The following is a 22,243-nucleotide window of genomic DNA, read 5'->3' on the forward strand; positions in this document are numbered from 1 at the left end:
AATATGAATACATAGCAACTGCAAATATGCACATCTCAGGAATCACATAGAACAGAAGCTTACAGATAAAAGTGTTGTCAGAAGGAGAGAGTGGTCAGTAGAATCTCCCAATAGCGGACACATACGGGGGGGGGGGAAGTGTCTGCTATTGGGTGGTGTCCACTATTGGGAAAAAAGGCTCAAAAATCTTTCTAAATTACCAAATACTGTACTCATTTCAGAGTGTAATTACCTAAAAAAAAACATGATAACAAGCAATATTCTAAACAAATCATTTTTCACTGTAGTAAGGCTTTAAACAAAAAAAAAAAAACTTCACGATTTAATCAGTTATTTAGGAAAATGAATGATTTATTATGCTTGCACCTTTACTTTCTCGAATAATGACCACGTGCTCCTTCAAGGGATAGGGGCGCTAGGACCTGCTTGACCATCATTTTTCTCCCTCACCTGATTGTTGTTGTGACTACTACTGCAAGCAAAACACAGAGTTTGCATGCACACTGAACTTTTAGTGTCCCTTCCCCCACATCTCCCCTCTTTCCTACTGTCCAATGCTTACTGCATCCCCTCACCTCTCTCTCTTTAATGCAATGGCAGGCTGCCCAACGCCCCTTTAGCAGGCTAGTCCATTTTCATGTATTGGCAAGTCAATTTTAGTATAGTAGAGCGCAAGGTAGGGCCTTGTAGGGTCAGCAGATAAGCCTAGTTGTCCTCTATTAGGAAATGAATGCGTCCACATGGGTGTGTCTGAATCTGCTATTGGAAGTGTCCACTATTTGGAGGATACGAATACATTAAGTCTTATGGATATATGCCAGGGAATAAAAAACTGTCTGCTAAGGAAGATGTCTGCTAAAATGTCTGCTAAGGAGATGTCTGCTAAGGAAGATTGTACTGTAGTATGTGACTCAACTGAAATATTTATTACTCCATAAATGATCCAACTGGGATTCCTCAGCCCACCAGAGGGAACAATGATGAGGGTCCTCCACCTACACAGAACATATGGACCCATAACAGAAATAAACCCATAAGAAATCAACACTCATTCCAAAGTCAACTCCAAGTTGGGCTGTTGTCTAATGGACCATTGGAGCCCATTGTAGTACTAGTGAATGTGCATTCTGGAGGACCCTCTAGTAATTTGGTTAACCAGCTCAATCCAATCCTCTAATTAATGTTGCTCCTTTAATCTTATTTTGGTTTTAGACCCTGTTTGTTACTTTCATCACAAAGGAACTATTTCTGATCCCGCCTCCTCTCTTTTTTCTTTAAACTCTTTTTATTGTTAGAAACCACAAAAGGATGAAACAGTAATTCTTAGACAGAATTCTGAACAGGAAATGAATATAAAGAAAAGATCAATATTTATACGTTATATATTTATTTGTATATTTTTTAAATGTATATTTTATCTTCTGACATTTGTAAAATGTTCTGAAAATGGTAAAAAGGATCTGTTAGAAAGCTCTAGGAATATTCACAAAAAAAAACACAACAGGAAAAAAAATACTTTATATTCATGACGCATTTCTTTTTATCTGACATTTGTCTTAGGAGACCAAGTATCATATGATTCTGAATATGTGAATACAACCAGAAGATGGATTATTCCTGTCTGATAATATACACAATGTCTGAATGGAAGAGAATCACTTGGGATGTTAAAGAGAACAATGGTAACACAGCATGAACTCATTGTATCTTCCAGCCTGACATATCATTCATACATGAACATATGAGATCTGTGGAATGACAGGATAATCAAATATACCCTACTCCTGCTAGGTGCTTGTGACAAGAGAACTGCCTTCAATGTATTGTCATTCTGAGAGCCTGTGCACACATACTGTCTATTGAAACTATCATAAAACTATCTGAAGATGATTAATGTTAAGTACAGACTGGATTTTGCTGGCATAAATTTTGATTTGAATACAGAACATAGATGACAAGCTTGATTTGAAAAGAAATCAAACTGTTCTCTCTCTTTCTCTGCGAGTTCAGCTTAAGTTAGCCAACTAAATTTAAGTACTTTTCTTTTATCAGTACATTCAAGCGCTGTGCAGTTAATAACTGTAATTGTTTATTTTTACATGACCGTGACACGCAGAATTTTACAATTTGTTATCTAAACCATGAAATGATGAGCCTTTCTTAATAGTATCCTGATATTCAAAAGATACTCATTTACATTGACAGCCTCCTCTATTTATTACACACATAACTAATGCTTATATAAAACTTTAATACTACAGAAAGCTTACATATCATGGGACATTTTTTAGAGCCACTTGACAAACATTTGATCCTACATAACTAAACACTTTAAAGGGGTTATTTAGGAAAACACACACACACACACACACACACACACACACACACACACACACATATATATATATATAAAATGTTGCAGTATCTTGTATTACAGGTATTACAAGATACTGCAACATTTTATGATTTGCATCACTGGACTAATACGGCTACTCAAACGTAATATATATATATATATATATATATATATATATATATATATATATATGAATTCGGGTAGAATTCATTTTTTCCTTTGAACATGTGCTGCACTCTTCCCCACCCCCTCAGCCCAACCCTATATAAGTAGTAATTAGCTACACAAGGGCCATTTCTTTCCTAGCAGCCTCCCAGTCTGACTGGGAGAGCATGGTAAGTGTGCTATTACACCTTGTTCACACTGGTGTGGTGCTGTGCGGCGTCCGTTGCTGCCGTGGCGCCGTGGCTGCGAGGAGGTGCGACCCATAGACTGGTTTGAGTGGCATTGGGGCCGCTCTGCCAGTGGGTCGTTTCCCCCCCCCCCCCATGGGCACTGGTGTCGCGGCGGTGGTGGTCGCCGCTCAGTGCTAGGGACGTTAGGGACCCACTCTAAATAGGTGGCCTTGACGTGGCAAGTGGGCTTGTACTTTTTGATCAAAATGTATACTAACAACCTGTTAGTTTTTGATATTATGCTGAGAAGCAATCAGATCATTATACAAGATTGTAGATGTGCACCATGTCTGTTTTCTACCCGAATTTATATATATATATATATATATATATATATATATATATATATATATATATATATACTGGCTCCAGAAAGTTAAACAGATTTGTAAATTACTTCTATTAAATTTCTTTAATCCTTTCAGTACTTATGAGCTGCTGAATTTGAGTTGTTCTTTTCTGTCTAAGTGCTCTCTGATGACACCTGTCTCGGAAACTGTCCAGAGTAGAAGCAACAAACCTCTTCTACTCTGTGCAGTTCCCAAGACAATCAGAGATTTCAGCAGAGAGCACTGTTGCCAGACAGAAAAGAACAACTCAACTTCAGCAGCTGATAATTATTGGAAGGATTTTTTTTTTTTTTTTTTTTTAAACATAAGTAATTTACAAATCTGTTTAACTTTCTGGAGCCAGTTGATATTAAAAAAAAAAAACGTTTTTTTCCTGGAATACCCCTTTAAGGGTAGGGTTACATGTGTCTTTTTTGCTGTGTATTTGCTGCTGCTTATTTTCCTACTTATTAAAGTCAATGGTAGCAAAATCGGCTACCCATTGATTTCAAAAGGGGTGGTGTGGGGGGGGGGGTGACATGCAGCAGCAAACACGCAGCAAAATATGGCACTTGTGACCCTACATAAGAGGGTGTATTCCCACGCACAGTATCCTGCACATATTTGATATGCAGAATTTGAAGCTGCATATTTCAATGTGAACTAAAAGACTGAACCCAGCTTCAAATCCTGCACATCAAATCCTGTGCATCAAATATGTACAGGATACTGTACATGTAAATAGACCCTTGTCTATGTTTATGCAACTAATTGACAAATAAATGCATAATTATTGGATGGATGTCTGAAGCAGGAATTATGGATGTAGACATTAAAGGAGGTTCTAGTTGCACTACACCATCTTAAAATATAGCAACGAGTCATACTGCTAAATGCCCTAGCAATTACCTGATGTATCTGGGGAAGCTTCAGGGGACAAAGGACCCTTTATAATGAATAGCAACACAAAAACTTCTAGACTTTAGTTAGTCTATTACAGGGGTCAAATCCTGGGGAAAAAGTGTGGAAACTCACACAAGATTTCCACTCAAGGGATGGTCCTGAAGGACTCCTGCTTATGGGAACAGTGTTCCTGCTATGAAGAAAGTGCAGGAATTCCGTTCCCATGCATTACTGTAGGACTTGAGCCCTGGTCTGTTAGACTAGTGTGGGAGTGTTCGGCTTGGTGACTGTGCTTGCGGCTTATTTTTAATCCTTTATTATTAAAAATAATTTATTTAGTATTAATATCTTTATTCATGTGATAAAAGGGGCATTTAGATGGGAGTTGTGCGGTTTGTTCAAGCTCTGTAAGAATATACCAATGACAGGCTATCAAGACTACGAACGTATCACCAGAGACAGTCAGGCCTTTTTCATGTTGGAAAACATCTCATCTGGTCCATCAGATGTTAAGAGTTCAAAGCTAAAATAAAGTCTTCAAAACACAATTCTTCAATAACGTGATAAATATTGAGGTCATACAAGTCAAATTGACAGTCATGAATAGTGAACGTTCCCTGCAGGGTTTGTAAATTTACAAATAAAAAAAGAATGTAAAAAATTACAAAATAAGAATAAATAAAACACTTAAATAAGATTAACTTCATTATGGGTGCAGTTTTCTGTAATCTGGTATTCACAAGTTAAAAACTGACTATGTCTTACATCTATTTATGATTCTGGAGCAAGCAATGCTTATCCAAATCATTGCCTACCAAAAAACATAATGGGATTTTCTCCAAGATTTTTGATTCATAGTTTGAAAGGACAGCTGGAAAAGATTAAAATGGAAAGTAAATTAATTCTGATTATCTTTAACAGGTGTTGTTTGGGTATGACAATAAACTACTTAGGAGTGCTTTGCATAATCTAGTATTTCAGATTCCCAAAAAGTCTGCTTTATTTCTTTCTGATTTTATGATCTTTTTTTTATTTTTTTATGATTAAACAAGGAATGATGAAAAGTAATAGAAGGGAATAGCAATTGTGTCACTAATAAATGCTGAAATGGGCAATGTCAGATACAAAACTTTTGATATGTTGTAAAGCATGTATAACCAATAGGTTTTGCAATTGCTTTCATAAGAACATTTTCAGTATTTCATACTGAAAAATACAGTCAAACAACTGACCCCCCCCCTCCCTGCTTGGACACATACAAGTCCTGCTGTGTCCATGCGTCATCACCTATGTCATGGACACACTTCCTTGATTGACAGCTGTGAGCGCAGGGCTAACACTGGAGAAAAAATCCTCCCACTGTCAGCTTGTGTCCCGCTACTGTCAATGAGGACGAGCTGGGAGTTGTAGTTGTGCTAATGCTAGGGGAGATGTGAGCAGACAGCATACTAAAGGAGGGGGCGGAGACCGCCACAGTGAGGCCACGCACCCTCTCTTTGAGAGGAATTCAGACTAGTGAGCTAAATTATGGTAAAAGTGTAATAAAAAATAAATAAAAGTGCTAGACACATAACATTTAGATGTACATGGTCAGGATTAGGTGCTGAGTGATATGAAAAAATGAAAGTTTGGTTGGATCTGACAGTTACGCTTTAAGTATTCTCTAAAAAAAAGATTCTGAATTCAAGGTAAATGATATTTTGAATCTTTATGTCACTTCAGCAATGCTTTTGAAGTAAGCTATAACTTATATAAAGACACTTTGGGGGAGATTTATCAAAACCTGTAGTAGTGGCCTAGTAGTGTCCACCCAAGTTGATAAGAAAGCCGAGTGTGCGTGTGACTGGTATAGGTCTTCCCCATTTGTTCGGAAGAAGGTGATGTACTGAGAGGATAATAACCTTGGGGAGATGTCTATAGGCAAGCTGTCATACATCTGAAATAGTAGAGGCAGGAAAAAGTAAAGAAGGAATGTGGAGAGGGGAGGTAGGGAAAGGGACCACAGGACACAGTGCATGCATCAACTTACTCACCAGTCAGACCAGCACGATCCAAGGATCCCTCTGACTCCCCATGGGGGCCTATCAAGTGGAGGGAGAGGAGGGGTAACTCCGCGTCCATGGGGGAAGTCAGGTGTAAGCTTGTGGAGTCAGCATGGGAGAGGGAGAGGTAACCTTTAGCAATGGACATGTCATCAATTGTCTAGCGTAGTCAGTAGAGGACGTAAACATCAGCCAGGGCGACCAAACTGTCATGTACTTAGCTATCTGTCCTGGGGTATCTTCCATCAGTTCTTCCATCCTATGTAGTCTGGATGCTTCCTGGATCCAAGACGAGATAGTGGGAGCAGTGTGTAATTTCCACAGTCTCGGGATAACAGTACGGGCCGCTAAGAGTAAGAAAGTTCGCTGTGGCCTTGGGGATTCCCATGGGTAGGATGGAGAACAGTAGGGGTTCTGGTCTGTGCTGGAGAGTCACCTAGGTAATACGCTTGACGAGGGCGAGAACCCTGGACCAGTATGTATGAAGAGAGGGACACGTTAACCAAACGTGAAGCATTGTGCCTGTCTCAGCGGAGCATCTCCAACACAAACCAGAAGTCCCCGGATACATTGTGGCCAGCAGAGCTGGCACCCTGTACCATCTTGAGAGGATTTTATAGTTCACTTTTTGGAGTGGCATGTGGCCATGGCAAGTTTCCATTCTGTCTCAGGGATCGTATATCCAATATCCCTCTCCCAGCCATTTCTATAAGGAACGGGCATATTGGAGTGTATTTGAGTGATGAGGGGATAAAGGACACTAATGGTGTGGGGTATGGGTGCCTGTGAGAGACATAGCGTCTCAAACTAAGTAGACTAAATTTATCCAGTACCATATTGAGAAGAAATTGAACAACAGTAGTATAAGGCACAAACATTCTAAGTTAGACTGCACATAAAGAGAAAATGTCCGAAATTGGCTCGCAGGCCATTTGACAGTAATGGATAATAAGGAGCATACACATGTATCTCAACGAGCTACTAATGGTATAAGGAACATGGTAACTGGAACCGGAAAACTGCATAGTACTTAGTCCCGATACAAGTGTCCATTGAAGGTGGATCGGCCAATGATTAACCAAACTGTCATCCCTATGGGCTAGTTAATGAGCATAACCTGTAAAAGCAACATAAGACATCACCGACAGACAGGGGGAGACTAACAGACCAATTAACGAGACAAGCAAACATGCAGCCAACGTCCAGAGTCCATCTTGAAAGTACTCTCTTTTCACCTCCATAGTAACATCATGGATAGAAGTAAGAAAGTTAATTTTAATCAAGACAATATCGGTATAAAGAATCTCGGCACCTTCAGTGCCCCAAGAGAGCCTGCCAAAGCTGCCATGGTGTACCATTGTGTAGATGCAAAGGGTCGAACTATAGATATAAGGTCAGATGAGGTATAGTATCTGGTCAAGGACAATTTCCATTTACTGAATAACCTCTTTGCCCTTATTTCCTTGTGATGGAGCGCTTCCCTCCTTCCTAGGGTATACAAGTGATTCAGTGCCATACTAATATTAGTTATCATCTAGAGGATGCAGGGCATACCTGAACACCCTGGCTGCCTGGTATTTGGAGCACCAGGATATACATGGACATCCTGAGAGGCATCAGGACTTTGAAGCAAGAGCAATTATTGTGGACCTCATGCTCCCATTAACCCTTCAGATGCCTGCCATTAACCCTTCATATGCCATGATCAATACTGATCAAGGCATCTGAAGTATTAGGAGGGTTGGTCAGATCTACAAACCACCCGCAGCACAATTATGGAAGTCTGATGAGTTAAGATAATAGCCAGAGCTCTGCTCACCTGTTCCATTACTGGCTCTGGTGATCCTCTTGTATTGTCTGTTTTCTGGCAGACTATACAAGTAGATCGTCAATATGACTGATCAGATTGCTAGTAATAGTCCCACATGGATACTTAAAAAATGTATTAAAAAGGTTTTTTTTTTGTGAATGTGAAGTCCTTCCCCCAGTAAAAAATTAAATCACCCTCTTAAAAAAAACTACTTAAAATAAAAAAACTAAATAAACATATTTGGAATTACTGCATGCAGAAATGTCTGAGCTATTAAAATAAAATGTTAATGATCCCGTAAAGTGAACGGAGTTAGCGTAAAAAAACAAACAAAAAAAAAAAGAGCAGAATGGATGATTTTTGGTGACATCACATTCCATTAAGTACACTACGGGCGAACACCAATGCTCAGAAGGAAAGGAGTCACATTTGGCTTTTTGAGAGCAAATTTTGCTCGGGGGGCATGTCGCATTTAGGAAGCCCCTATGGTGCCAGAACAGCAAAACAAAAACACATGGCATACCATTTTGGAAACTAGACCCCTTGAGGAACGTAATAAGGAATAAAGTGAGCCTTAATACCCCACAGGTGTTTCACGACTTTTGCATATGTAAAAAAAAAAAAAAAATTCCCACTAAAATGTGTGTTTCCCCCCAAATTTCACATTTTTGCAAGGGTTAATAGCAGAAAATACCCCCAAAATTTGTAACCCCATCTCTTCTGAGAATGGAGGTACCCCATAAGTTGACCTGAAGTGCACTATGGGCGAACTACAATGCTCAGAAGAGAAGGAGTCATATTTGGCTTTTTGAGAGCAAATTTTGCTCGGGGAGCATGTCGCATTTAAAAAAAACACATGGCATACTATTTTGGAAACTAGACCCCTTGGGGAACGTAACAAGGGGTACAGTGAGCATTTGCCCCCCACTAGTGTCTGACAGATCTTTGGAACAGTGGGCTGTACAAGTTTTCATTTTCACGGACCACTGTTCCAAAGATCCGTCAGACACCAGTGGGGTGTAAATTCTTACTGCACCCCTCATTACATTCCGTTAGGGGTGTCGTTTCCGAAATGGGGTCACATGTGTTTTTTTTTTTTTTTTTGCGTTTGTCAAAACCGCTCTAACAATTAGCCACCCCTGTGCAAATCACCTCAAATGTACATGGTGCGCTCTCCCTTCTGGGCCTTGTTATGCGCCCCCAGAGCACTTTGCGCCCACATATGGGGTATCTCTGAAGTCGGGAGAAATTGCTTTACAAATTTTGGGGGGCTTTTTTTTCCTTTTACCTCTTGTGAAAATGAAAAGTATAGGGCAACACCAGCATGTTAGTGTAAAAAATTAATTTTTTTTAAACTAACATTCTGGTGTAGACCCCAACATTTCCTTTTCATGAAGGGTTAAAGAAGAAAAAGCCCCCCAAACCTTGTAACACAATTTCTCCCAAGTACGGCGATACCCCATATGTGGCCCTAAACTGTTGCCTTGAAATACGACAGGGCTCCAAAGTGAGAGCGCCATATGCATTTGAGGCCTAAATTAGGGATTTGCATAGGGGTGGACATAGGGGTATTCTACGCCAGTGATTCCCAAACAGGGTGCCTCCAGCTGTTGCAAAACTCTCAGCATGCGTGGACAGTCAACGGCTGTCCGGCAATACTGGGAGTTGTTGTTTTTCAACAGCTGGAGGCTCTGCTTTGGAAACAGTGGTGTACCGGACGTTCTTATTGGGGGAGGGGGTATGTGTATATGTAGTGTTTTTAACTTTTTTTTTTATTTTGTGTTGGTGTAGTGTAGTGTAGTGTTTTTAGGGATTACAGCGAGTTTCTCAGCGCAAAATTTGCTGCATCTCAAACTTGCAGCGAGAAACCCACTGTAAAAGCCTCGCCCATGTGAATGTACCCTGTACATTCACAGGGGGGGGGGGTGCACCAGCTGTTGCAAAACCACAACTCCCAGCATGCATGGTCTGTTAGTGCATGCTGGGAGTTATAGTTTTGCAACAGCTGGAGGCACACAGGTTAGGAAACACTGAGTTAGAAACAGACAATGTTTCCCAACAAGTGTATCTCCAGTTGTTGCAAAACTACGACTCCCAGCATGCCCAGACAGCTGAAGGGCATGCTGGGAGTTGTAGTTCGGAAACTAAAATAATATCCATGGTTACATGCTTTTCTATTATTGTACTGCTTTTAAAAATCTTTTTATACCTTTTCATACATTTTTTTTTATCAAAATAAGTATGTTTCAAATTTTCTAATTCTGACCCCCAAAAAATGTCTAATTGTTCTGGATACGGTGTTGTTTGAAGACACATTTTTACCCCCTGGACTTTTGATTTTATTGATAACACTTTTGTTTATATGGGACTTTTTAACCCCTTAAGGACTGAGCCCTTTTTCACCTTAAGGACTCGGCCATTTTTTGCAAATCTGACCACTGTCACTTTAAACATTAATAACTCTGGAATGCTTTTAGTTATCATTCTGATTCCGAGATTGTTTTTTCGTGACATATTCTACTTTAACGTAGTGGTAAAATTTTTTGGTAACTTGCATCCTTTCTTGGTGAAAAATCCCAAAATTTGATGAAAAATTAGAAAATTTAGCATTTTTCTAACTTTGAAAATCTCTGCTTGTAAGGAAAATGGATATTCCAAATATTTTTTTTTTATTCACATATACAATATGTCTACTTTACATTTGTATCATAAAATTGATGAGCATAACCTGTAAAAGCAACATAAGACATCACCGACAGACAGGGGGAGACTAACAGACCAATTAACGAGACAAGCAAACATGCAGCCAACGTCCAGAGTCCATCTTGAAAGTACTCTCTTTTCACCTCCATAGTAACATCATGGATAGAAGTAAGAAAGTTAATTTTAATCAAGACAATATCGGTATAAAGAATCTCGGCACCTTCAGTGCCCCAAGAGAGCCTGCCAAAGCTGCCATGGTGTACCATTGTGTAGATGCAAAGGGTCGAACTATAGATATAAGGTCAGATGAGGTATAGTATCTGGTCAAGGACAATTTCCATTTACTGAATAACCTCTTTGCCCTTATTTCCTTGTGATGGAGCGCTTCCCTCCTTCCTAGGGTATACAAGTGATTCAGTGCCATACTAATATTAGTTATCATCTAGAGGATGCAGGGCATACCTGAACACCCTGGCTGCCTGGTATTTGGAGCACCAGGATATACATGGACATCCTGAGAGGCATCAGGACTTTGAAGCAAGAGCAATTATTGTGGACCTCATGCTCCCATTAACCCTTCAGATGCCTGCCATTAACCCTTCATATGCCATGATCAATACTGATCAAGGCATCTGAAGTATTAGGAGGGTTGGTCAGATCTACAAACCACCCGCAGCACAATTATGGAAGTCTGATGAGTTAAGATAATAGCCAGAGCTCTGCTCACCTGTTCCATTACTGGCTCTGGTGATCCTCTTGTATTGTCTGTTTTCTGGCAGACTATACAAGTAGATCGTCAATATGACTGATCAGATTGCTAGTAATAGTCCCACATGGATACTTAAAAAATGTATTAAAAAGGTTTTTTTTTTGTGAATGTGAAGTCCTTCCCCCAGTAAAAAATTAAATCACCCTCTTAAAAAAAACTACTTAAAATAAAAAAACTAAATAAACATATTTGGAATTACTGCATGCAGAAATGTCTGAGCTATTAAAATAAAATGTTAATGATCCCGTAAAGTGAACGGAGTTAGCGTAAAAAAACAAACAAAAAAAAAAAGAGCAGAATGGATGATTTTTGGTGACATCACATTCCATTAAGTACACTACGGGCGAACACCAATGCTCAGAAGGAAAGGAGTCACATTTGGCTTTTTGAGAGCAAATTTTGCTCGGGGGGCATGTCGCATTTAGGAAGCCCCTATGGTGCCAGAACAGCAAAACAAAAACACATGGCATACCATTTTGGAAACTAGACCCCTTGAGGAACGTAATAAGGAATAAAGTGAGCCTTAATACCCCACAGGTGTTTCACGACTTTTGCATATGTAAAAAAAAAAAAAAAATTCCCACTAAAATGTGTGTTTCCCCCCAAATTTCACATTTTTGCAAGGGTTAATAGCAGAAAATACCCCCAAAATTTGTAACCCCATCTCTTCTGAGAATGGAGGTACCCCATAAGTTGACCTGAAGTGCACTATGGGCGAACTACAATGCTCAGAAGAGAAGGAGTCATATTTGGCTTTTTGAGAGCAAATTTTGCTCGGGGAGCATGTCGCATTTAAAAAAAACACATGGCATACTATTTTGGAAACTAGACCCCTTGGGGAACGTAACAAGGGGTACAGTGAGCATTTGCCCCCCACTAGTGTCTGACAGATCTTTGGAACAGTGGGCTGTACAAGTTTTCATTTTCACGGACCACTGTTCCAAAGATCCGTCAGACACCAGTGGGGTGTAAATTCTCACTGCACCCCTCATTACATTCCGTTAGGGGTGTCGTTTCCGAAATGGGGTCACATGTGTTTTTTTGTTTTTTTTTGCGTTTGTCAAAACCGCTCTAACAATTAGCCACCCCTGTGCAAATCACCTCAAATGTACATGGTGCGCTCTCCCTTCTGGGCCTTGTTATGCGCCCCCAGAGCACTTTGCGCCCACATATGGGGTATCTCTGAAGTCGGGAGAAATTGCTTTACAAATTTTGGGGGGCTTTTTTTTCCTTTTACCTCTTGTGAAAATGAAAAGTATAGGGCAACACCAGCATGTTAGTGTAAAAAATTAATTTTTTTTAAACTAACATTCTGGTGTAGACCCCAACATTTCCTTTTCATGAAGGGTTAAAGAAGAAAAAGCCCCCCAAACCTTGTAACACAATTTCTCCCAAGTACGGCGATACCCCATATGTGGCCCTAAACTGTTGCCTTGAAATACGACAGGGCTCCAAAGTGAGAGCGCCATATGCATTTGAGGCCTAAATTAGGGATTTGCATAGGGGTGGACATAGGGGTATTCTACGCCAGTGATTCCCAAACAGGGTGCCTCCAGCTGTTGCAAAACTCTCAGCATGCGTGGACAGTCAACGGCTGTCCGGCAATACTGGGAGTTGTTGTTTTTCAACAGCTGGAGGCTCTGCTTTGGAAACAGTGGTGTACCGGACGTTCTTATTGGGGGAGGGGGTATGTGTATATGTAGTGTTTTTAACTTTTTTTTTTATTTTGTGTTGGTGTAGTGTAGTGTAGTGTTTTTAGGGTACAATCACTCGGGCAGGGGATTACAGCGAGTTTCTCAGCGCAAAATTTGCTGCATCTCAAACTTGCAGCGAGAAACCCACTGTAAAAGCCTCGCCCATGTGAATGTACCCTGTACATTCACAGGGGGGGGGGGGGTGCACCAGCTGTTGCAAAACCACAACTCCCAGCATGCATGGTCTGTTAGTGCATGCTGGGAGTTATAGTTTTGCAACAGCTGGAGGCACACAGGTTAGGAAACACTGAGTTAGAAACAGACAATGTTTCCCAACAAGTGTATCTCCAGTTGTTGCAAAACTACGACTCCCAGCATGCCCAGACAGCTGAAGGGCATGCTGGGAGTTGTAGTTCGGAAACATCTGAAGGGCCAGATGTTGCTGAACTAAAACTCCCAGCATGCCTGGACAGTCAGTGCATACTGGGAGTTGTAGTTTTGCAACAGCTGGAAGAGCACAGATTGGACACCATTATACAATGGTCTCCAAACTGGGGCCCTCCAGATGTTGCAAAATTACAACTCACAGCATGCACAGACAGCCAAAGGCTGTCTAGGCATGCTGGAAGTTGTAGTTTTCAGACTCCTAGCAGCAGCAGTGAAGATCTTCACTGCTGCTTCTGAGGACCATATACTTACCTGCCGGTCCCATCGCTGCTCGTCCACGTGGCCGGTCCCGCGCTGTTCCTCGGTCCCGCCGCTGGTTCTGGTAAGGCCGCCGGTCCCTGCGTGTTCCTCCCCTATGCCACAGGTCCCCGCAAGCCCCCGCAGCTATCGTCCCGCGTTCTGCCCGACTTCCAGGGGCGGGCAGTGCGGGGGATCTGAACTTTCACCCCAGGTCACTGTGATTGGTCCACAGGGACCAATCACAGTGATCGCTGACCAGGACCATCAATGGATGGTCCTGGGGGGTGAAGCAGAAGTTGTACCCTGCTGGAAACAGCGGGACTTCTGCTGGTTAACTCGTGCGATGCTGCGCATCGCCGGGTTAACTGAATGTCATTTATAAACGTCGGGATGCGCGAACGCACTGCACAAGCCGGCGTTTATTCTGCGGGAAGGGGTTAAAAAAAAATAATAATAATACAAAAGGGATTAACCTCTTAAGGACGCAGGGCATATGGATACGTCCTGCATTCCGAGTCCTTAAGGACGCAGGGCGTATCCATACGCCCGTGGGAATTCCGGTCCCCACCGCTAGCCGGTTGGGGACCGGAGCCGGATGCCTGCTGAAATTGTTCAGCAGGCATCCCGGCATATCGCCGGTCATTATGCCCCCCCATGTCGGCGATCGCCGCAGATCGCTGGACAATTCAGTCCAGCGATCTGCGGCGATTTCGGGTCAATCGGATCTCCAGTGACCCGGTGACCCGGAATTACTGGCTGTTCGGGGCCGTCAGAGACGGCCCCGAACAGCCAGAGCCTGCAGGGGTGAGGTGGCACTGGTGCAACTTCACGATCGCCCTGATTCGTCGGCCGGATTACCGGACGACCAATCAGGGCGCCTGCTGCGGGTGTCACTCCCGCACCTGCTCAGCCCCTCTTCCGGAGGGTGTGAGCGGGTGCGGGAAGACGACCCCAGGTGCTGGGGACCCCGATCCCCGGCGTCCATGTTGGGATCGGGGCCCCAGGAGCGACGGCGGCGGCGAGGGACAGCCTGCGATGGAGCAGCAGCAGGAGGTGAGTTACAGCCTCCTGCTGTTGCTTAGCAACAGCTCCCAGCAGGCAAAAAGGGCATGCTGGGAGCTGTAGTTATGCAACAGCAGGAGGCAGACCACCACAACTCCCAGCATTCCCTTATGGGCATGCTGGGACTTATGGTTTTGCAACAGCTGGAGGCACATTTTTTCTTTGGAAAAGTGTACCTTCAGCTGTTGTATAACTACAACTCCCAGCTTGCACAAACAGCTAAAGTGCATGCTGGGAGTTGTAGTGGTGCATCTGCTGGTTGCATAACTACAACTCCCAGCATGCCCGTTGGCTGTCGGTGACTGATGAGAGTTGTAGTTTTGCAACAGCTGAAGGCACACTGGTTGTGAAACAGAGTTTTTTTTTTTTACCTAACTCAGTGTTTCACGACCGGTGTGCCTCCATGATACATAACCAGTGTGCCTACAGCTGTTGCAAAACTAAAACTCTCAGCATGTACAGTCTGTCAGCGCATGCTGGGAGTTGTAGTTTTGCAACAGCTGGATGTCCCCCCCAATGTGAACGTACAGGGTACACTCACATGGGCGGAGGCTTACAGTAAGTATCAGGCTGCAAGTTTGAGCTGCAGCAAATTTTCGGCAACAGCTCAAACTGCCAGGGAGAAACTACTGTGAACCCCCGCCCGTGTGACTGTACCCTAAAAACACTACACTACACTAACACAAAAAATAAAATAAAAAGTAAAAAAACACTACATATACACATACCCCCTACACAGCCCCCCTCCCCTCCCCAATAAAATTTAAAAACGTCTGATACGCCACGGTTTCCAAAACGGAGCCTCCAACTGTTGCAAAACAACAACTCCCAGTATTGTCGGACAGCCGTTGACTATCCAGGCATGCTGGGAGTTTTGCAACAGCTGGAGGCACCCTGTTTGGGAATCACTGGCGTAGAATACCCCTATGTCCACCCCTATGCAATCCCTAATTTAGGCCTCAAATGCGCATGGCGCTCTCAATTTGGAGCCCTGTCGTATTTCAAGGCAACAGTTAAGGGTCACATATGGGGTATCGCCGTTCTCGGGAGAAATTGGGCTTCAAATTTTGCGGGGTATTTTCTGCTTTTACCCTTTTTAAAAATTTAAAGTTTTTGGGAAAAGAAGCATTTTAGGTAAAAAAAATTTTTTTTTCTTACATATGCAATAGTCGTGAAACGCCTGTGGGGTATTAAGGTTCACTTAACCCCTTGTTACATTCCCCGAGGGCTCTAGTTTCCAAAATGGTATGCCATGTGGTTTTTTTTTGCGGTCCTGGCACCATAGGGTCTTCCTAAATGCGGCATGCCACCAGAGCAAAATTTGCTTTCAAAAAGCCAAATGTGACTCCTTCTCTTCTGAGACCTGTAGTGTGCCAACAGAGCACTTTTCACCCCCATATGGGGTGTTTTCTGAATCGGGAGAAATTGGGCTTCAAATTTTGGGGGGTATTTTCTGCTATTACCCTTTTTAAAAATGTAAAACTTTAGGGAAACCAAGCATTTTAGGTAATTTTTTTTTTTTTTTTACATATGCAAAAGTTGTGAATCACCTGTGGGGTATTAAGGTTCACATTACCCCTTGTTACGTTCCCCGAGGGGTCTAGTTTCCAAAATGGTATGCCATGTGGGTTTTTTTGCTGTTCTGGCACCATAGGGGCTTCCTAAAGGTGACATGCCCCCCAAAAACCATTTGACGCTCCTTCCCTTCTGAGCCCTCTACTGCGCCCGCCGAACACTTTACATAGACATATGAGGTATGTGCTTACTCGAGAGAAATTGGGTTTCAAATACAAGTAAAAATTTTCTCCTTTTTACCCCTTGCAAAAATTCAAAAATTGGGTCTACAAGAACATGCGAGTGTAAAAAATGAAGATTGTGAATTTTCTCCTTCACTTTGCTGCTATTCCTGTGAAACCCGTAAAGGGTTAAAACGCTTACTGAATGTCATTTTGAATACTTTCGGGGGTGCAGTTTTTATAATGGGGGCATTTATGGGATATTTCTAATATGAAGACCCTTCAAATCTACTTCAAACCTGAACTGGTCCCTGAAAAAATTTTGTGGAAAATTTGAAAATTGCTGCGGAACTTTGAAGCCCTCTGGTGTCTTCCAAAAGTAAAAACTCATCAATTTTATGATACAAATGTAAAGTAGACATATTGTATATGTGAATAAAAAAAAAATATTTGGAATATCCATTTTCCTTACAAGCAGAGATTTTCAAAGTTAGAAAAATGCTAAATTTTCTAATTTTTCATCAAATTTTGGGATTTTTCACCAAGAAAGGATGCAAGTTACCAAAAAATTTTACCACTACGTTAAAGTAGAATATGTCACGAAAAAACAATCTCGGAATCAGAATGATAACTAAAAGCATTCCAGAGTTATTAATGTTTAAAGTGACAGTGGTCAGATTTGCAAAAAATGGCCGAGTCCTTAAGGTGAAAAAGGGCTCAGTCCTTAAGGGGTTAAAAAGTCCCATATAAACAAAAGTGTTATCAATAAAATCAAAAGTCCAGGGGGTAAAAATGTGTCTTCAAACAACACCGTATCCAGAACAATTAGACATTTTTTGGGGGTCAGAATTAGAAAATTTGAAACATACTTATTTTGATAAAAAAAAATGTATGAAAAGGTATAAAAAGATTTTTAAAAGCAGTACAATAATAGAAAAGCATGTAACCATGGATATTATTTTAATCATATTGACCCAGAGAGTAATCAGAACATGTCAGTTTTACCGTAAAGTTGCTAAATGGCTTTTTTCCTACCATAAATAATATATTTTGATTGTGCCGTACATTTTGTGGTCATTACAAAGTAAAATTGGTCGTGCAAAAAACGACTTTCCTATGGATCTGTGGAAATAAAAAAAAATGATGGCTCTTAACCCCTTCAGGACCAAGCCCATTTTGGCCTTAAGGACCGGAGCGTTTTTTGCACATCTGACCACTGTCACTTTAAACATTAAGAACTCTGGAATGCTTTTAGATATCATTCTGATTCTGAGATTGTTTTTTTGAGAAATATTCTACTTTAACATAGTGGTAAATCTTTGTGGTAACTTGCATCCTTTCTTGGTGAAAAATCCGTAAATTTGATGAAAAATTTGAAAATTTTGCATTTTTCTAACTTTGAAGCTTTCTGCTTGTAAGGAACTGATATTATGAATAAATTTTTTTGGTTAACATATACAATATGTCTACTTTATGTTTGCATCAAAAATTGACGAGTTTTTACTTTTGGAAGACACCAGAGGGCTTCAAAGTTCAGCAGCAATTTTCCAATTTTTCACAAAATTTTCAAACTCAATATTTTTCAGGGACCAGTTCAGGTTTGAAGTGGATTTGAAGGGTCTTCATATTAGAAATACCCCATAAATGACCCCATTATAAAAACTACACCCCCCCCCCCAAAGTATTCAAAATGACATTCATTCAGCGTTTTAACCCTTTAGGTGTTTCACAGGAATAGCAGCAAAGTGAAGGAGAAAATTCAAAATCTTCATTTTTTACACTCACATGTTCTTGTAGACCAAATTTTTGAATTTTTACAAGGGGTAAAAGGAGAAAATGTTTACTTCTATTTGTAGCCCAATTTCTCTCGAGTAAGCACATACCTCATATGTCTATGTAAAGTGTTCGGCAGGCGCAGTAGAGGGCTCAGAAGGGAAGGAGCGACAAGGGGATTTTGGGGAGTAAGTTTTTCTGAAATGGTTTTTGGGGGGCATGTTGCATTTAGGAAGCCCTTATGGTGCCAGAACAGCAAAAAAAAAAAAACACATGACATACCATTTTGGAAACTAGACCCCTCGGGAAATGTAACATGGGATAAAGTGAGCCTTTATACCCCACTGGTGTTTCACGACTTTGCAAATGTGAAAAAATAATAATAATTTTTACTTGAAATGCTTGTTTTCCCAAAAATTTTACATTTTTAAAAAGGGTAATAGCAGAAAATACCCCTAAAAATTTGAAGCACAATTTCTCCCGATTCAGAAAACACCCCATATGGGGGTGAAAAGTGCTCTGCTGGCGCACTACAGGTCTCAGAAGAGAAGGTGTCACATTTGGCTTTTTGAAAGCAAATTTTGCTCTGGGGGCATGCCGCATTTAGGAAGCCCCTATGGTGCCAGGACAGAACAAAAAAACCACATGGCATACCATTTTGGAAACTAGACCCCTCGGGGAACATAACAAGGGGTTAAGTGAACCTTTATACCCCACAGGTGTTCACAACTTTTGCATATGTAAAAACATTTTTTTTTTTTTACCTAAAATGCTTGTTTTCCCAAAAATTTTACATTTTTAAAAAGGGTAAAAGCAGAAAATACCCCCCAAAATTTGAAACACAATTTCTCCCGAGTACGGCGATACCCCATATGTGACCCTAAACTGTTGCCTTGAAATACGACAGGGCTCCAAAGTGAGAGCGCCATGCGCATTTGAGGCCTAAATTAGGGACTTGCATAGGGGTGGACATAGGGGAATTCTACGCCAGTGATTCCCAAACAGGGTGCCTCCAGCTGTTGCAAAACTCCCAGCATGCCTGGACAGTCAACGGCTGTCCGACAATACTGGGAGTTGTTGTTTTGCAACAGCTGGAGGCTCCGTTTTGGAAACAGTGGCGTACCAGACGCTTTCATTTTTATTGGGGAGGGGGGCTGTGTAGGGGTATGTGTATATGTAGTGTTTTTTACTTTTTATTTTATTTTTTGTTAGTATAGTGTAGTGTTTTTAGGGTACAGTTGCACGGGCGGGGGTTCACAGTAGTTTCTCGCTGGCAGTTTGAGCTGCGGCAGAAAATTTGCCGAAGCTCAAACTTGCAGCCAGATACTTGCTGTAAACCTCCTCCCATGTGAGTGTACCCTGTACATTCACATTGGGGGGGGGGGGGGGGGACATCCAGCTGTTGCAAAACTACAACTCCCAGCATGCGCTGACAGACTGTACATGCTGAGAGTTTTAGTTTTGCAACAGCTGTAGGCACACTGGTTATGTATCAGCATTTCACAACCAGTGTGCCTCCAGCTGTTGCAAAACTAAAACTCTCAGCAGTCAATGTACACCATGCACCGTACTTGCTGGGGCTTGTAGTTTGCAACAGATGGAGGCACACCGGTCGTGAAACACTGAGTTAGGTAAAAAAAAATCTGAGTTTCACAACCAGTGTGCCTTCAGCTGTTGCAAAACTACAACTCTCATCAGTCACCGACAGCCAACGGGCATGCTGGGAGTTGTAGTTATGCAACCAGCAGATGCACCACTACAACTCCCAGCATGCACTTTAGCTGTTTGTGCAAGCTGGGAGTTGTAGTTATACAACAGCTGAAGGTACACTTTTCCATAGAAAAAATGTGCCTCCAGCTGTTGCAAAACCATAAGTCCCAGCATGCCCATAAGGGAATGCTGGGAGTTGTGGTGGTCTGCCTCCTGCTGTTGCATAACTACAGCTCCCAGCATGCCCTTTTTGCATGCTGGGAGCTGTTGCTAAGCAACAGCAGGAGGCTGTCACTCACCTCCTGCTGCTGCCGGCACACAGGTCAGTCCCGCCGCCGCCACCGCTCCTGGGGCCCCGATCCCAACATTGACGCCGGGGATCGGGGTCCCCAGCTCCCGGGGTGAACGTCCCGCACCCGCTCACGTCCCCTGCAGCAGGCGCCCTGATACGTCGGCCGGATTATGAATCAGGGCGATTGTGAGGTGGCCGTCAGAGATGGCCCCTATCAGCCAGTAATTCCGGGTCACCGGGTCACTGGAGACCCGATTGACCCGGAATCGCCGCAGATCGCTGGACTGAATTCTGCATAATGACCCCCCTGGGCGATATGCTGGGATGCCTGCTGAACGATTTCAGCAGGCATCCGGCTCCGGTCCCCAACCGGCTAGCGGTGGGGACCGGAATTCCCACGGGCTTATGGATACGCCCTCGATCCTTAAGGACTCGGAATGCAGGGCGTATCCATACGCCCTATGTCCTGAAGAGGTTAAAATGCAAAAAGAAAAAAAAGAAAAAATGCAAAAAATAAAATCGGCTATGTCCTCAAGGCCAAAATGGTCTGTGTCCTTAAGTTGTCGCACTGTAATGAACTTATCTGATCTAGTTTCAGCACAGCCTTTTGTCCTCTCTCCAATGGTTGCCAATATTTTTTGCTTTCCTGGCAATGGCTCTGCATGTCATGTTACCATCTAAGCTATTAGGAGATAGGGCACCGGGCCAATCAGCTGGGGTGCTGGCGCTCACACCTCCCAGTGGCTGGATATTTACACTGCCCTACATATACAGCCTATGCCTGTGATTGAGTTTTCTACTCATCACTAGCATACCTGTCCTCTGTTTTATCTCTATACCTGACCTGCCAGAAGCCGACCTCTGCTCTGTTCCGACCCTGTCTTTACCTCCTGACTTTGTTCTCTGCTACCCTCCTGGTTGCTTGTCCTTACTCTGTTGTTGATGATTTGGTACTATGCTCTCTTTGAATTAACCCCTTGTCTGCTGACTTGGTAGCTTTTTTGCCTTGCTGTTGCTGGCCTGTCTTGCCTGACACCCCCCCACACACACACACAGAAGTGTAGGCACCACCATTAAGGGAGGATCATCCAAGTAGGTAGAAACAGTGGTTAAAATGAGATTCAGGTCTACACTGACCCCTATCCTGGATGTGACACAATCACACAGCTATATAAAGTCATATTGTTGCTGCCATAGAGGTTCATGGAATCATACAAAGAATTTCTTTGTGGCATGATACATTGGACTAAATATGAAGTCCAACAGATTTTGTATGACAATGAACAGAGACTTCATGGCTCCATACTAAGGGGCAATATAGATGCAATGTGCACGACGTTGCCTTGCACATGAGACATAAGATGTAGATTCCTTAGATTTAAGTGTTCCTGTAAAATCCAACCAAACTTTTTCTCAAGCTTAAATTTATTCCAAACAGCAGAGCCATGTTTCCTTGGCTCCAAAGTACATAGAATCCTAGGCACTGTGCATGCTTCCCTATGTTGACTCGATTTGTCACTGTATCACAAGAAATACATCTAGGAAACAATACCAACATAATATGGCATCCAAATGAGCATGCCATATATTTTTTTATATTGGTTTAATCTCTTCAGCATGCAGAGCGTATGCATACGCCCTACATCCTGAGCCCTCAAGGACATAGGGTGTATGGGTACGTCCATGGGAATTCTGATCCCCTCCGCTAGCCGATCGGGGACTGAACCGAGATGCCTGCTGAAGTCATTCTGGCACATCACCGAGGGGGGTCCTGAGACCCCCCCATGTCGGCGATCGCTGGAAATCGCCAGTCAATTCAGACCAGCGATTTTCAGCGATTCCGGGTCATCCGGGTTTATGGTGACGTAGAAAATAAGGGGAATCGAGGGTGTCTAAGACACTTCCGTTCCCCTGAAGGGATAGGAGTGAGGTGGCAGGGGTCAGAAGCGACCTACCAACAGCAGATCGGGGGTGAAGGGGTT

Source organism: Hyla sarda, chromosome 3, assembly GCF_029499605.1.
Source record: "Hyla sarda isolate aHylSar1 chromosome 3, aHylSar1.hap1, whole genome shotgun sequence".
NCBI classification, from domain to species: domain Eukaryota; kingdom Metazoa; phylum Chordata; class Amphibia; order Anura; family Hylidae; genus Hyla; species Hyla sarda.